This window comes from Tursiops truncatus, chromosome 1, assembly GCF_011762595.2.
Source record: "Tursiops truncatus isolate mTurTru1 chromosome 1, mTurTru1.mat.Y, whole genome shotgun sequence".
NCBI classification, from domain to species: domain Eukaryota; kingdom Metazoa; phylum Chordata; class Mammalia; order Artiodactyla; family Delphinidae; genus Tursiops; species Tursiops truncatus.
The window spans coordinates 175,829,577-175,845,804 of NC_047034.1; the positions used below are offsets into that span (position 1 = coordinate 175,829,577).

Consider the following 16,228-nt stretch of genomic DNA (forward strand, 5'->3'; position numbering starts at 1 on the left):
ACTTCCCTAGTGGCACAGTGGTTAAGAATCTGCCTGCCAATGCAAGGGACATGGGTTCGATGCCTGGTCTGGGAAGATCCCACATGCCGCGGAGCAACTAAGCCCATGCGCCACAACTACTGAGCCTGCGCTGTAGAGCCCGCGAGCCACAACTATTGAGCCTGTATGCCGCAACTACTGAAGCCCGCACACCTAGCACCCGTGCTCCGCAACAAGAGAAGCCACCGCAATGAGAAGCCCGTGCACCGCAACGTAGAGTAGCCCCTGCTCACCGCAACTAGAGAAAAGCCTGTGCTCAGCAACACAGACCCAATGCAGCCAAAAATAAATAAATAAATAATTTTTTAATGCTTTAAAATATATATATTGTATAAAAAAATTTTTTTCAGCCCCTTGTATATCCCAGAGGAGGGGCAGAGGGTCCAAGCTGTGAAATGGGAGGATGCTTACAACACCTCCAAGGAGACAAAGCCAATCAGGGGAAAGGAGGCTGGTGGCAGCTGCCCGAGTGTTCAGGCACACAGGGCTTTGATGAGCCCCCATTCACCACTAGCCTTTTCTTTCCTTTCTCGGGGAGGCAAGGAGGGAATCCCTACTCATCCCAACTCTCTCCACTCCTATCCACATCCCAAATGAGTCATGGTTAATTAACAGAGATGCAAATAGTCACGGACTGAAATAAAGGTTTTTAACAGGAAGTAAAAGGAGACCTTATAAATCATACAGAAAAATAAAAAAGAAGAGGGAGAGAGAGAAAGTATCCAGAGCAAAAGGTCACACTACCAATAACTGAGGAAATGAAGAAGAAAAGGGACAGGTCAGGACTTCCCAAAAGGTCTAAAATTGTCTGCTTGTACCTCTGGGTTCACATCAAAAAGTGATTTATGACAGAGGAGACACTGTTCTGGGGAAGAGAAGTGGGTACCAAGATTCTGGAGTCCCATATGCGCCCGGGACTTATCTTCCTAGATTGCATCCAAATTAACCTCTGCTCCCTGTTGCTCTCACTCACTTCAAGAAAAAAAAATTATTTAATTTTTTCAAACATTGCATCCCTAGAGCCCAAAGATATCCTTTGCTTCCTTAAAAACTAAGCATCTTCCAATTTACGGCAACTCCTTTCTGCCCTCCATACTCTGACAATGCCAGCCTCTCTGTCACAGGGTGTAACCTTCATTAAAAAAAAAAAAAAAAATCAGAGCTTCAGCTTCCCATTAAAAAAAAAAAAAAGATAGAAAGATAGGACAAATAAATATGAATTTGAAGGGGAATTCTGCCAAAACCCAAACCTCCCAAATCTGGTTCAGCCACATTCTTGCCCACAGCCTGTACTTCTCGGTGCCTCCCTGCATTTTTCGAAATGCAGCTGCACAGACCTCTTAAAATTCAGATTTCTAGCACCTATAATTACAGGGAGCTCGAGCCAGGCTCCTTTAATTAATGAACCTGACTCCTCTCTCTTCCGAGGAAATCTGCATAAGGTATGTATCACAGGGGTGAACTGGCCCCTGATCAGTGCTATCTGCTCTCTCTGCCAGATGAGCCAGCACTGCACCTCCAACAGGAGCACGAAGTTGCCCCCACCCCGCCTCCACCATACAACCCGATCTGGCACAAGCCCATAATGCAGTTAAGGCCATAAGACATTTCTTGGAACTTAAGGGAAGAGAATGATGCTTTCCTGGGTGTGACCAGCCAAATCCAAAGAGAGTGAGATTCTTCCCGGTTCAAATGCTCCCCTGATTTTACTCTCTTCCCTCTGCTGGGATGAAAAGCAGAGGGTGCAGGCAGAAGCCACTGTTCAAGGCTGGACAAGCAACAGAGGGAGTAGCCTGGGCTTCGAAAACTCTGGAAAAGAAATGAACACAACAAGCCTGGGATTGACATGCATCCCAAAGCTGAAACAAAACTGGTAAGAAAAGCCATGCCTCTTTAAAGCAAAACAGGTGGAAAGGGGTCATGATACTGAGGATACTGTTCACAGGTCTGGAGAAGAATTTGAGCACATCCCAAGGACGATATACTGACCACAAGAGCTGTTCCCAGGTGGTCCTCACTGATTCTTGATACTACTCCTTTCTAAGCCAATCCCTGATTAGCACTTTTTAAAGAACTGGTCTGCCTTCTGGCTGCTCTGGGCAGCACAGCCTAATGCTGTCTGTATCTGCTGCACGTGCCAGGACAGCCTATAGCCACTCTCCTGAAAGTGGGTAAAAGCTGGCTTGTAACCGTGTTCTCTGGAAAGGAGGCTGCCTTTGGCTATAACAAAGACTGGAAATGGTTGCAAACAAAGCCACAGATGCCAGAACAGACAAGGCCTGGGTCAAATCAAGACGACCCCAGGTAAAGTTTCAGTAGGAGATTTGAGATCCAGTAGAAGATGCCAATGGATTTGGCAATAATAAAAACAGGTTTGGTTCAGCCACTACCATCTGATAACTGTTTCTCAAGGGCCCCTCAGGCCCACAGCAAACCCAGTGGGGCAACAGTTGTTTTACTGACCAAATAAACATACCAATTCTACAGGTAAAGTTGTCAGACTATGTACCCAGTAACACACCTTCTGAGGTTTTCGCAGTTTCTCATTCGTGATTTGGGCTATAAAACGAGGCTAAGGAGCTACTGGAGAACATCACTGGGGTCAACCAATAAAAATTTGAGTTGTGTTGTCCTAGCTTCTTAGTTCTTCCCAGGGGACTTTACAGTGTAGGTGTCAAAAACTAAATTTGATCATTCTGTATTCTGCCAGGAAAGGAGGCTTCAACGTTCCAGTGACTTTCTGCTGCTGTGAATACAATTTCGGAAGAAAGGAGAAAAAAAAACAGTAACATCAGTCTATCCAATGGTTAAACCCTCAGATTAAAGCAAGGCATGCTCACTGATGGCTGAGTCTAACTCCATGCGCCTGTCTTGTTTCCTGGCACGGCGACCTGCCATCGTGATGGCCAACCCCCAGACGCTAACACCACACACCATCCCTGCTTTCCCACTAGATCTGGCTCCAAATCCATAAGCATATCCCAGCCTGGATCCACAGCCCTCGGTGCTGCAGTAGAGCTCCAGCCTGAGAACACGACTGACCGACTGACTGTAGGAGCCACTGCTTCCGTGTTTCCAAACCACAAGCAGCCAGAGCTGGGTGAAGGATTTTTTAATTTGGTTTGGTTTTCCAACCAAGACATTCTCAAAGTTCAATGTTCTTTGAAGTGGAAGCATTTAATTTTCGAACAAACAATTGGAAGCACAGGACCAGAGAAAACGCAGAATCGAGGACGAAGGTCAGGATACGCAAAAATAAGGAGCAGGGAGGTAGCTGAGTTCAGGAATGTCCAGGGAGTCTTGGCATGGGAGCTCACACCAGCTGGCCAGGCACTCTCTTTCCAGGGTGTCTCAAGGGGAAATCACCCATCGATCCTAGGACACACTGGTTCTAGGACCAATCCCTTACCTCAGAACAGCCTCTGCCTCACATTCCTGCTTGCGCTTTAATGTTTAAATTATTAAATGCATTAATGTATTTACATTATTCAAGTCTTATGTGCATTTTTCTAAGATAATTTATGTATAAGAGTTTGAATGTCCATGACTGTTAATGTCTACAACCCTTCCTGTTCATTATTGATTCTGGAAGAAAAAAAAAAAAGTCCGAGTTTTAATGCCTTATTTTTAATGTATTAAGAGTCTGAATAAGTGCATTCTCTTTCTTCTTCTGTGATTTCATGCTTTAAGTAGTGCATTTATTAAACTGACACAGTAGGAACTGTGGCGAAGCCTGGCACGGCCCCACGCTGCGGGAGCCGCCAGCGGGAGAGGCGCGCCTGCTCCTCTGCCACCAGCGCTCGGCACTCTTCCCACCTCCGCGAGGCCGGGAGGGCGGCCGAATTTCGAATTTCGGGCGTGCAAGGAGATTTCTCTTCCACCTTTTTAAAGCTCTTGCCCAGGTCCTCTCTCCTTGGTAAGTGGGTTTCCAATTAAGGTTTTTCTGCTCATCGGAAGCCCTCCTCTGGTGTGCTCCAGCTGATATCCAAACAGAGCTCACGGTCAGCACACAATTTTCAAGAACAATCAAAATACCTAGCTTAGCATGGCAAAAACAGCCAACAAAACAACTACTTTTAAAGGGGGATCTCAAAATGCAAACATCTCAAACAAACGACACCTCCATTTAGGCAGAAAAACAACTTTCTTTTGAAATCCAGTTTCCCCAGCGTAACAGCCCTCTTTCAACTATAGACAATAGAGCGACAGTGACACCCAATGGCCTACAAGTTCATCCCAACTGAGCATTCCCCCGGCTCTCCCCGAGGTGGGTCTCAGGCCCAGAGTTCCTGTGTCAACATGGAAGCTAGAAGGAAGTATCAGCTACTCATCAAGAAGCTGAAGTGCTAATGGATAAATTTCTTGCCACTACATGGAACACACACACAGTATGTAATCATGCACGTGTGTACAAACAGCACATCAGAGCACACGTCAGTACAGTCTTTCTGGCGGGTGACGTGAGAACGTGCGTACATGCACACACACAGATGCACAATACGTGGACTCAGCCACACTGTACAAATCAACTTGGAGTGGGAGAAAAGATGCCAGACGTAGTTCACTGCCATTTCAGAATCTGACTCTGCCATTTCAAATGTCACATAGATATATACACACACACACATACACAACAAACTTATAATATGTATACGCTATATGGGTTTTTAATATACTTTCTCCTTTTTTTTTTTTTTCCTGTTTCCTTTCTTTTTCTTCTTCTTTTCTTTTTTGGCTACTCATTACCATTCTTTAACTGTTACAATTTATATCAGCATATAATGTTAAATAATTACAGGGAGCCGAGCACACTCTAGTGAGGATATAAACGCGCTGTGGGAATCTACAGATTTAAACAAATAACACTCACAGCAGGGGGTGAGCGGATGAATTAGCATTAATATCTTGCCTGGGAGATCCCAGTGCACTGGTACTGCTTAAATACAGATCTTTTCTGTAACAGTCAGTATGACAGCTCCCAGCAACACGGCCCCTTTCCCTTTCCCAGTCAATATAGCAGCCAGTGAAAACAGAAACGTCCCTATAGCAATCAATATAGCAGCCAGCTAAAATAAACCCTTCCCTTTTAAGGGCTATATAATAGTCAGCTAAACGGAAGAATTGGCACCCCTGCTGGATAGCTCAGCAGAGAAGCCAAGGAATGAACAGGCTACAAGCACTAAACGATCCTTCTGCTCCTCCAAAAGGCCCTGCCCAGGAAGGGAGAAGACATCCATAGGTAGGCAACCCAGAGGGAGCCTGTGGAGAGACACTTGGCAGGCTGCTCCTGGTCCCAAGGAGTAAATGTGCAGGGCACCCCTAATTGAGGTTTAATTAATACGGCCAGAAACTCTAGAATCCTTGTTCAAACTGTCAGCTGGAACGAGGGAACATCTCTCTCCAGTGGGGAGTGAGAGTATCTTGATTTGAACCCCGCTTTGCCCCCGCCCTGCTCCCACCCTAGCCCCAGAAGGGAAGAGTATTAAGTTAACAGCCTGTGGTTTTCTATTTTCCTGCAGCAGGAATAGTGGTTGTGTCAGAAACAGACATCGAGCCAAGTGGGTGAAAACACAGCATTCTATGTTGAAAGCTGCCCTGCAGATTAACAGAACTCATGTTTAAAACTCACAGCCATCAAATTTATTAAATACTGTAATGATATCATATTTTCCCCCATTCACAGCATAGAAAATACTCTCCTTCCTTAGAGACATATAGGAAAGAAGTTTTCCTGCAACAGAATTCAGAGGATGGCTCACTCTGAAGGCCCAACTAGACCAAAGGCCTTTAAAAAAAGAAAAAGAAAAACAAGGAACATTTAAGAGAGGCTCCTGTGCATCTGAAGTAATTGTTCTTTTTCATTATAACTAGCTACTTCTAAAATTAGTTCAGTAAGATTTATGAATTTGATAAATGTGGAATATGACCACTGACACCAGTGCAGGTTTCCCACAAATACTCCTGAAGTTAATGCTGGGATTTGGTTATGCTCCAAAGCAGATGAACATCAGGGACCCACCCCACCTTCATTAAAATTCCACAATCTGTCTGCCATCCTTTTGAGTAAACCCACAGAGGGTCCCTGTTTCCCTGGCCAGGTGTTTATCACCCAATGATGTTCATGTCATCAATCAGGTGACTCAGTCAAGTGCCACAGTGTCAGAAACTGCAGGAAGAAAGATCCGACAAGTCCTAGTTTGAGAGCTCAAGTCCTTAAAAATTTAGATCCTGACACCCCACCTAAGCCGTGAGAATGCTCTCTTTTACTTCAGGAATTCCAGGTAAATGCCATCTTAGGAGAGAAAAAGGTTAATAAGATCAAGGCCCTCTCCTGGCAATCAACATTCTGTGTAGGAACCCTATAGGCCGTCCTAGGAAAGCCTAGCAAGCTTAGTCACACTGTGGTCCTGGTACCCATTCAAGGGAGGAAATGGATACGTGGGGAGACCCACGATTTTGCAAAATGCAGTATCACAAAAAGTGAGTTCCTGTTACGATTTGACATGGCATTAGCTTCTAGAGCTGAAGCCAGTGAGTACTTTATAAAATTCAATGTACGTGGATGTTTCCATTTCTAAACCACACACAGAAACTGGGGGGGCGTAGACTCTCAATCTGATGGCAGTAAACCTGGAGAGAACTCATCACGATGTTAGCAGAGACTCCACTTCAACTACAGATGCCATCACGATCATCATCAAAGCAGTGGGCGGAGTGTGGGGGGTGTGCAGGGGAGAAAGAGGGAGAAAGAGAGACAAATGAAAGGGAAAATAATTATGAACGGGAAGGAGAAAAGAGAGACATGAAAGAAAAGATCACAGATAACAGAAGAGGTAACAAAATAAAAACAGAAAGACGAAAACCTTACTTTGGCATTTACAGTTTAAAGGTTTCAGGGCATTTTATGAAATGACAGTTGCAATAAAACAAACAGAATGGTGAGTCATCTGGTTTCCAACTTCTGAGTCAAAAGGGGCTGTTTCTAGACAAACTACAAAGCAGCACTGCTGCCTGCACACTTAACGATGCCTATCACAGCTACAGAACAGGATGTGGAGAGAGAGAACGGGGAGGTGGGAGTGAGCACTGTCTTTGCTGGTCTCAGTGTCCCTGTGAATAAAGACTGTCAAGATTTAAACCATAATAATGGAAAGGCTATAAAGGTCTCAGCCATAATGTTTCCTCTGATGTTCCCTTTCATAAAATGCCCGCTTTATGTTGCCTACGTGGCAATGGTACACTAAACATCTGCGTACCAGTGGGAATGCTGCACCCTAAGTTCCCAGCGGGCAGCAACTGGGCACTCCAGCCCCTTGGCTCACCATCACCATCTACATAAGTGAGCGCGCGCGGGCATGCACGCACGCACGCACGCAGAGACACACACACACGCCACAAGCATGTGCTGAGTGCCTACTTCCTGCTAGGAGCTGAGGGATAAGGATGTGTGCCCACTGCATACAGGGTTCAGCAAGGGGCCTAGGTGCGAAATACCCAGGAAACAAACAAACGAAAAATGTATTCTGCTTGGAAATGTGGCCATACGGCACAGGGACTCCTTTGCCACTTTAGCACCTAGCAGCCCTACACAAGAGTTTGGCAGCCTAACAGTGAGACGTAACTTTTCCCCGTCCTGTGCCAGAGCAAAGTGGATAAGCTGGAATACAAATCAGATAAACGCTCAAAAAGGGGGCTGAACTGGGCACCCACAAAGACTTGCCTTTACTTGGACTTGGCAGACGAAACTATACAGAAAACCGCTGGTTTCAAGAGAATCTTATCTGTAGCCTGTCACCTAACCATTCTAGGCACCAGGGAGCCGCAAAGAAAACAGAAACAAAACCTCTCCCCGTTAATACTGTGTAGACATGACAAAGAGGCAGGAACTAAGAAAGGACAAGGTGGACGTGAAAACCACATGTAGGGATAAAATGAAGTTGAAATCTGTACATCAGGGAGACCGTGTGATGCAATTAGGGAAGCCAAGGTACAAAGTTAGGAAAGGACCCATCTGGTCAAGCCCAGGGGCAGATGCAGAATGATAACTCGAGTTTGCTGGGTAGGCAGCCAGTGCCAACCACAAACCATCACTGGGCTGTTTTCCCTGTTGATCTATAATTGGCGAGTCTGTGATAGAGCTACCAATTATCGTTAGACCCCCTGTATTTAGTTCACAGACAAAGGGAAGCAGGAGAGACCAGTTAGTAATGAGTAAGTAATGGCCACTAAAATACATCGTATTTTACTGAGCTGCTTTGGCAGGAAAAGCCATTCAGAAAATAAAAAGTGAAAGAATAAAATAAGCTAGAGAAACTCAATTTTCTTCTTCCTTCCTCCCAAAGCCACAGTTAGGATAAAATGAGGTTTGTGCGGGTTAATCCTTATGAGGTAAGAAAAAAATGATTAAATACATTAAAAAAATCAATTGTACATTAAACCAAATCCAGGAACTGCAAAAACAAACGCTGCAGCGTTCCTCCAACCGGTATTAGCTCTGCCGGTCTGGTCAGCAGGGGATACCCCACCAGCCGGAGCCCGCTGAGGTAAATGGAAGCTGAGCAGAGAGGAAGGGAGAAAAATGGAGCAGGGAGGGGCTGGGGAGGGGTGCGGAACCACAGACCTGGATTTCACTGGAATAAAGTTATTCCTAGACAGTACAAAGGAAGAAATAAAGTGTCTTATATAAATGGGGCTCTGGAGACCAGGCTGAATTCTTCAAAAATCCAATAGAAAGAACAATAATGATAATCATCATCGTTTGATAAACAGAAGTTATAAACCACTTTGCTGTCAAATGATCTGCCACTATTTCTAGTTATTTCTTCTGTTCATTAGCAGATTCTATTAAGCGCCATTTTTCAGAGAGACGACAGAGAGCAAGCTGGAGAGGTGAGGTTAGGAGGCGTGCCTTTGTCTCTGAGGAAAGCCACTCTTGGAGCCGGGATGGAAGCTCCCACCCTTCCCCAGCATGCCGGGGCCCTCAGGGTCCTCGGATGAAAGCCTGCAAGAAGGCAGAGCCTGGGAGCACTGGTCACCAGCTCCTCCCACGTGGAGTCAGGACTGAGAAGTCTCAGCTAGTCCTAGATAAACCTCACAGGGCTGAAACGTCGCGGCCAATTTGCTTCTCCGTGTGTACTGCAAAACTCCGGTTCTGCCGGCAACCAGCCCTCCTCCTTTCTGTCCCCTGCTTCAGCCACACAACTGGAAGAAGACCTGACAGTCAGGGCCACGGTGAAATATGCGCTTCTGGGATGGGGGTAGTCATTCGTTCACTCCAGCAAGGCACAAGCTGGCCATATGCATCTTGGGCCCCAAAGGCTAAAAGGATTGGCAAATCCAGAGTTTCCTCCTTAATGTGCTTATGAAATGAGTCATTTAGAATTGAAGAGAAACCTCCATAAGCCCGGCTTGGGAGTGGGGGTGGGGAAGGTTAAGGCACATGCTGACAGGAAGGACAGATGATCAACCACATGACAGTGGTGTTCCCAACAGAATAAAGGCCCGTGTCCACAGGGGAAAGTTTCAAAACATCCAAACAGTATTAGAGTGGGTTATCAATGGCAACAAGTAAGATGTGACAAGATTTTACTCTCCTGAAGACATTCTCCTATCTTCAAAGCAAGTGACTTTTGCCGCCTTAATTCTGACAGTGAAGGATCTGTGGATGTTGATGGGGACAGAGATAAAGGATTTATCTGAGGGGGCAGAGAAAGCAGAGACGGAAGATCCTGAACACTGTGGTTTCTTATGTGGAGTCAAAAGCGGAGCGCTCAATTGTGGACCCTTCCCTCTGCCAGCAGGAGAGGGAACGATAAGCGGCTGCTGCCCCCTAGAAGCTACCAGGGACACAGCACCTTGCTCCACAGACAGAGATGAAAGATCCTATTATCTCGCCTCCATCCCGTAGCCTGTCATTAGTGAGGTACATGGGTGCAGAAACCTCCTCCAAGCACGAGGAGGCCCACATCACCTCTGATAAATTAATAGGTGCCTTTTCAACAGCTAAGATGCATACAAAAGACTCCAACCAGCCAGTGCGCATGAAGGCAGAGGCTTCAGAGGAAGCACAGGCTCACCAGGCAGCACCTGAACAAGCCAAAGCCCTCTCCCAGACTTCTGTGCTCTGCGAGGCGGGCACGCTGCCCCTGCCTGCCCTCCCACCCTGCTCAAGTCTGACGGAGAGAAGAGCTCAGCAGTGCGGGCGTTAGGGTTTATACATCCCAGCCCTGCCGCTGACTAGCTGTGGGAACCTGACTGCCCTGGGCTTGTTTCCTCACTGTAAACTGAGGAAGAGTGATCCTCGCCGGTTTGCTGGGATGAAACAAGATAACAAAAATAAGGAAACCAGCACGGAGGCCAGCACATTATATGGCAGAAGTCCTCCTGACCTATGTGATCAGAGCTAGCAATTGGTCAGTTAACTGAAAAATCAGTTAAAGCAGGGAATCATTAAAAACGGGGTCTTATCTACATACCTTAAACGTTTCACATTAACTTAAAACCTATAAACAAACCTGCGGTCATTTGCTAATCTTTTGATGTAGAGCCAAGACCTTCTCTTTGAGTGTGGGACCCACACGCCGGAGTTCCCAGACGTCTTTCTTGCATAAACTTCACCCGTAACACACCCTTCACAATTTCTAAAGCAAAGCGAGCCCTTAAAAGACATTAGCAAAGCAAACTGAAGTACAGAATACTTCTAGATTGTTAGGATCTTCCCCACTCACACCTAAAAAGACAGCAATCTTTTTAGCAGTTTGCATTTACCAAAACATTCAGCTTAGTTTTCACAGAACCCTCTTTTTACATTTATGTTTACAACATTTATAGATCACTCTGCTCACATTATATTTCACCTGTTTATAGCATATTTAACAAAATTGCCTAATTCGCTAACAAATCAACTGGCCCACGGGTTCAAGACAAGCTGACGTCCTCCTGGTCGCAGAAGGGGTGTGGGTGTGGATGTGACCAGCCAGGAGCTGCCCAGTCAAGAGCACCCGGCACCATGACAGTGAAGCAGTTTCTAATGAAAGCTCTTGACACTTTCTCAAAAATATGTATTTATTGGTGCTGCCACTTCATTTCACAAGAGATCTGATATGAGTCAAAGAAAAGGATACAGCAAACAGAAGGTATGAGGAAAGGGAAAAAAAACGATGTTTAATGAATGCTGTTTACTCTCCCACTTCTCCATCAAAACCCATTTTCAGCAAACTGTGGAAAAACTAAACCATGTATATACGTATGATCAACTTGTGTGCCTGATTCTATCAGCAGCTCCTCCCCTCCAAGCTGGAGAAGGCAGCCCTGCCCCTGAAGATGCTCTTGCCATGGCCTGACTGGACCACAGTGGACACACAGAGAAAGGCCTCTTGGTGCTACCCCAGGGCACCACTCCGCAGACTCTTGTGAGCACAAGCAGGAGACCGGGGCCACCAGGGCCACCAAAGGCAAGAGGCCACAAAAGCGGCAGCACATCTTCTCCCTGACAGGGGCAATCTAGCCCCATCCAGGGGGGCCAGGAGACGGCTCCTGTCGGCCTTGGTGTCAGGGAGCACCCCACGCAGATTTACTGCAAGCATCACTCAGCGTCGGCCCCATCTCTAGACTGTGCAGACAAACTCATAATGGCAGAGAGAAGATTTGTGGAGCAACAGGCATAAATCTTGGTTATAACTACAAACCATAAAAGAAAGGAGAGCTGGGAGGGAAGGAGGGAGGGCCGCAATCACGTCCTTCTCCAAAGCACCACTTTATCTTCCCGCAGCTTCTCAGCGTAGAGTGGAGTTAACTACAAGAGGGGATTTTTCAAACCCAAATTGGTCTGCATGGTTTGACAATGGGCTAAAATATTTTAAATTGAAATTACCCTCAAAAGCAGAGGGCATACGGCTGCCCTAAGTATGACATTCAGTGCTTCACAAACTGGGGGCTCGTAAGGGATTTGCTGAGTTTGCCACATGGAATACCCACCTTTAGGTCACACTTTAAAAGCAGCTTTTGAGTAAAAATTCTTTCAAATAAGATAATGACTGACTTAAAACAACAGAAAACATTTTCAGAAGGTCACCCTGCCCAAATAAGAGCTCTATACATCCCATGCCCAGCCAACGCCTGTGTAGAACTCTGAGACTGTGTCTCCAGGACGAAAGGAAGAAAACGAAACCTCTTCTCAAAGAGGCTGGTGACAAGATGAAAAACCCAACTCCCCTGATCACTGTGGCTCTGAAAAAAGGCACTTGAGCGCTCAGCTCCCTGGTTCCCACTCCAGAATGAGGACACTGTTCAGTTATCCAATAGTCAGGGCCTCTGATTACAGAAACTACAGCAAGTATAAAGTATTACCACAAAAGCCAGAAACCCAAAACATAAACAAAGCTGAATAACAATCTCAAATTCCATTTCTCTAATTATTACTCCTAAGAGTTCAGATTCATCTAATAATTATTTGTAAAAGGACACCTTAAAACTGAAAAAACAACCTCTTCATTTACCTGAAGGAGGAAAGAACTGAAAGGCCACAGCCTCGTCTACTCAACAAACCTTCTCAGTCTGTAATAGGAAGGACAGAGTAGGAAGAGGCAGTAATTTCAAAATCAGTAAGTAGCCTAGAGACTACAGAGAAGCCACCCAGAGACGGAATGAGGCTTTTCTCAAGTTCATCCATTTCAGCATTTAGTTCTCTCCAGTTTCCTCCCCCCATCTGCAGGACAGGCGGGAATCTCAGGCACCCTCCCGACAAGGGGTGCCAATGTTAAAAGAGCAGCGTTTTCCACAGGTGATGAGAGGAGAGTGGGGAAGGAGGAAAGCCAACATTTCCTCCTACCTAGGTGCCCAGGCCTCCAGCCCACAGCAGCATCCCAACGGAGGAGCACCACAAGCCCCATCCTCTGGCTGCTGACACTCGATTTAGGTTCCAAGTTTCTCACAGCAGCCATGAGGGGTGCCTCCTGCCTTTGGTACCATAAGTACCAAGTCTGCAGATGATTCACTTTTTACAAATAAATAAACAGAGCATATTTAGGATTATCCCTATAATATCACCCCCAGTCACTGCTTCTAGGCAGACCCTGAGTGGGAAACAAGAGGTGGAGATTACAGTTCACTTCAGCAAACCTAACTCTGCTACACCCACAGAAATCAACCACTACAGACCCTTTAAATAATAATGCTTAATACTTTAGATTTGCCATATTTATTTATTCTTCCTGGAAAAATGACAATTTCCTGAAATCTCTAAGTGGCTAGTTTTATTATCCCTGTGCTTGTAAAACACTTTCATGAATACACTATTAAAATCAATTTTATTTCCCCACCAAGTGCTTTGAATTTTGTAAAATAAATATATGTGTGTTACATGTTCTGGATATACACATACACACATATGTACATGAGTATATACACAAAGAAATGCATTGAGCGTGGGAATGTCATTCTTCAGAAATGTTTTGGTGGGGAAAAACATAAGAATCACCTATCCACAGTGAGCCCACCAACAAGTATACCCAAGTATCAATACTTGAACCACAAAAGATACAAATATAGGGGAGACTGTGCCAGAAGTACGTGTGAGAGGTCTCCAGGAGACAGGCAACCAGCCACGGCTCTCTTAAAGAGAAGCTCACAAACTAGCTCCCTGAATTCATCAAGATATTAACGGCCTTTTGATTACCAGCCTCTGGTTAACTGACTTAAAAACCAAAGAGGAAACCTTCGGTGTTCCAGGCATAAGGTGGATGAGCTCCCCAGAAGGGTGGAGATCAAACACGTGATGCAGAACCGCCCCCTCCCCCCTCAAGGTTCTGTCTTAGCCTCAGGGAGAAACCTGAGGATACATGATACTTCCGTACTTCAGATATGTGAAACCTAAAAAATTTAAAAAAAAAAAAAAAACGGGGCTTCCGGTGGCGCAGTGGTTGAGAGTCCGCCTGCCGATGCATGGTACACAGGTTCGTGCCCCGGTCTGGGAAGATCCCACATGCCGCGGAGCGGCTGGGCCCGTGAGCCATGGCCACTGAGCCTGAGCGTCCGGAGCCTGTGCTCCGCAACGGGAGAGGTCACAACAGTGAGAGGCCCGCGTACCGCAAAAAAAAAAAAAAAATGGTACTCAGGGGAGGGTGGGGGGAATGGGTGAAAATGGTCAAAAGGAACAAACTTCCAGTTATAGAATACATAAGCCATGGGAACGCAATGTTTAAAAAAAAAAGAATTCAGCATACTAAAAATATTAATCCTAGGGAATGTGATAAAGTAGAATTACCATCATCATTTATAAAGGTACATTAATTGTAGTTTGGGATTATTTTGGTAGAGGGATGCTGGGAAAAGGATAGAAACAAAAAACAAACAAAAACCAAAACCTATACCTACAGGTTAGAGGAAGAGAAGATTCATCCATTAGAAAGAAGTTGGTGTCAAAGAGCAAAACGCTGAAATTCTAGTTTAGCCCAAATTCATAAGTGTTGTATAAAGTAGGTAAGCAACAGAATTGCTGAATATTGAGGAGCTTGTTGTACTGAAACAAGGGAGCATATTTATTGCTGCTTCAAATACCCTAAACTCACATGACTAGAAGGACTCTCAAGACATTACTTAACCCCTGTTTCTGTATCCAAGCAAGAGAGGAACCGAGTTACTCCACGCAGACAACTGTCCACCCATTCTTACAGATCTATTGACTAGGCAGGACTTGATCCTGGCGGAGCAGTGCAGGGACCGACCCAGAACCTCTGTGACGGCCCGAGCACATGCCCACACAGGTGATGAGAAATCATGGGTCTGTGGGAAACTGACAGAAGGTTCTGAACAGGTCTGGGAGAAGCTAGAGGTCAGTACTCTGGAGCTTGCCCTGGGAGGCAAAGTTCAGAGAACAAAGTATAAAGAAAAAGTAATCAGCCGTTTTAACTCTGGCAAAGAGTTTTGTCATTTAACAATCAGAGAATTTCAACTGGGAGTTTACAGAATTTATCAAAATGAGTCTGTTTACCAATCACCAGCCCTGAGGACATCATGACATTATAGAGCAATTATCCCACTAATGTGGCCAGAGTTGCTGGGTTGGTTCTTTTGGGAGCGGAGGAGGATTGAAGGGGTAAGAGAAGGTACGTGCAGTGTCCCTATGCGGCTGGAATCAAGACCAGGGGATGGCTATGAACACAAATGTGTCAGTTAGAGACCACAAGACCATACTTATCAACTCAAAATCACAAGCCAGTTTTTATAGCCCAGAGAGGACAGATATGAAAATCAGGCCCTCCTTCCCTAGCAAATAGAGCAAAACAATGATGCAGACACCCAAATACATCCACCGAACAATGAAACTTGCACTGTACTGACTAGTCAATAGAGCCTCTTTTGTTGTAACTCACTTTTTTAATAAAGGGAAAAATTCTTCCAAAGTGCTCATCTAGTTCTGAAAACAAAGAACAAGATTATTTGCCTTCAGCATCCCATGCTTAGCCTTTTTAGTGTAGAGAACAGGCAGCTTCCATTAAGGAATTTTGTGGAAAATATGCACCCCACTCAGTTAAAAACAAAACCAAAAATAACTGAGCATGGTGCTCCCTCAACACTGGACTATCCTATTCCTCCAGATCTGGCTTCAAGTTTCACAAAAACCATCCCTAAGCACCCCCTACCCCCAGAGAACTCTTCCTTCTCTGAATAATGAGGGCTCTCTTATACTCCCAGCCAGGCAATTCTGCACCAAATTATATACAATTTTGTACTGTTTGCTAAAATTATATACAGCCTTGTGCTGTTTGCTAATTGTTTCGCATGTAACAAATGCATTTTCTTCCCCAAATGAGATATATAAATTACTTGGGAAGAAGGCTTAGCTTTATTCTTCCATTGTCTGTTCCTGAGCACCCAGGAGACAGCTAACACACACGGCCTGAGGAATCTCCCCTGGGAAGGTGTGACTTGGGCTGAATGCCTCAGGGCTTTCTGTGGGTGGGCGCTCCCATCCCATCACTTCTCTGGCACCCTATGACTCTCTCCAGCCTGCTGCCGGTTCACAGCAGCTCATCCTCTACCCTCGACCTACTACGCAAGCCGTCACTAGCCCTCGGAGGCTTCTCTGCCTGGCACCCTCCCACTGCCACTCCCAAGAGGCAGAAGTAGCTCACACAAGACCATACAGCTCGGCTGGTGCCCTCATTTAATCAGGCTGCTGCAAACGGCT

The 16,228-nt window shown here is 45.6% G+C and overlaps 1 protein-coding gene and 1 long non-coding RNA gene across 4 annotated transcripts in view; one reads left to right on the top strand and one right to left on the bottom strand.

Annotated features, from left to right (window-relative positions):
* Positions 1–16,228, bottom strand: part of PEX14 (peroxisomal biogenesis factor 14) — a 144,337-nt gene that overhangs the window by 109,507 nt on the left and 18,602 nt on the right. The window lies entirely within an intron of this gene.
* LOC109549260 (uncharacterized) lies at positions 1,513–3,526 on the top strand. The gene is made up of 2 exons (XR_002175502.2): positions 1,513–1,912; positions 2,750–3,526. It is a non-coding gene; the product is annotated as an uncharacterized lncRNA (long non-coding RNA).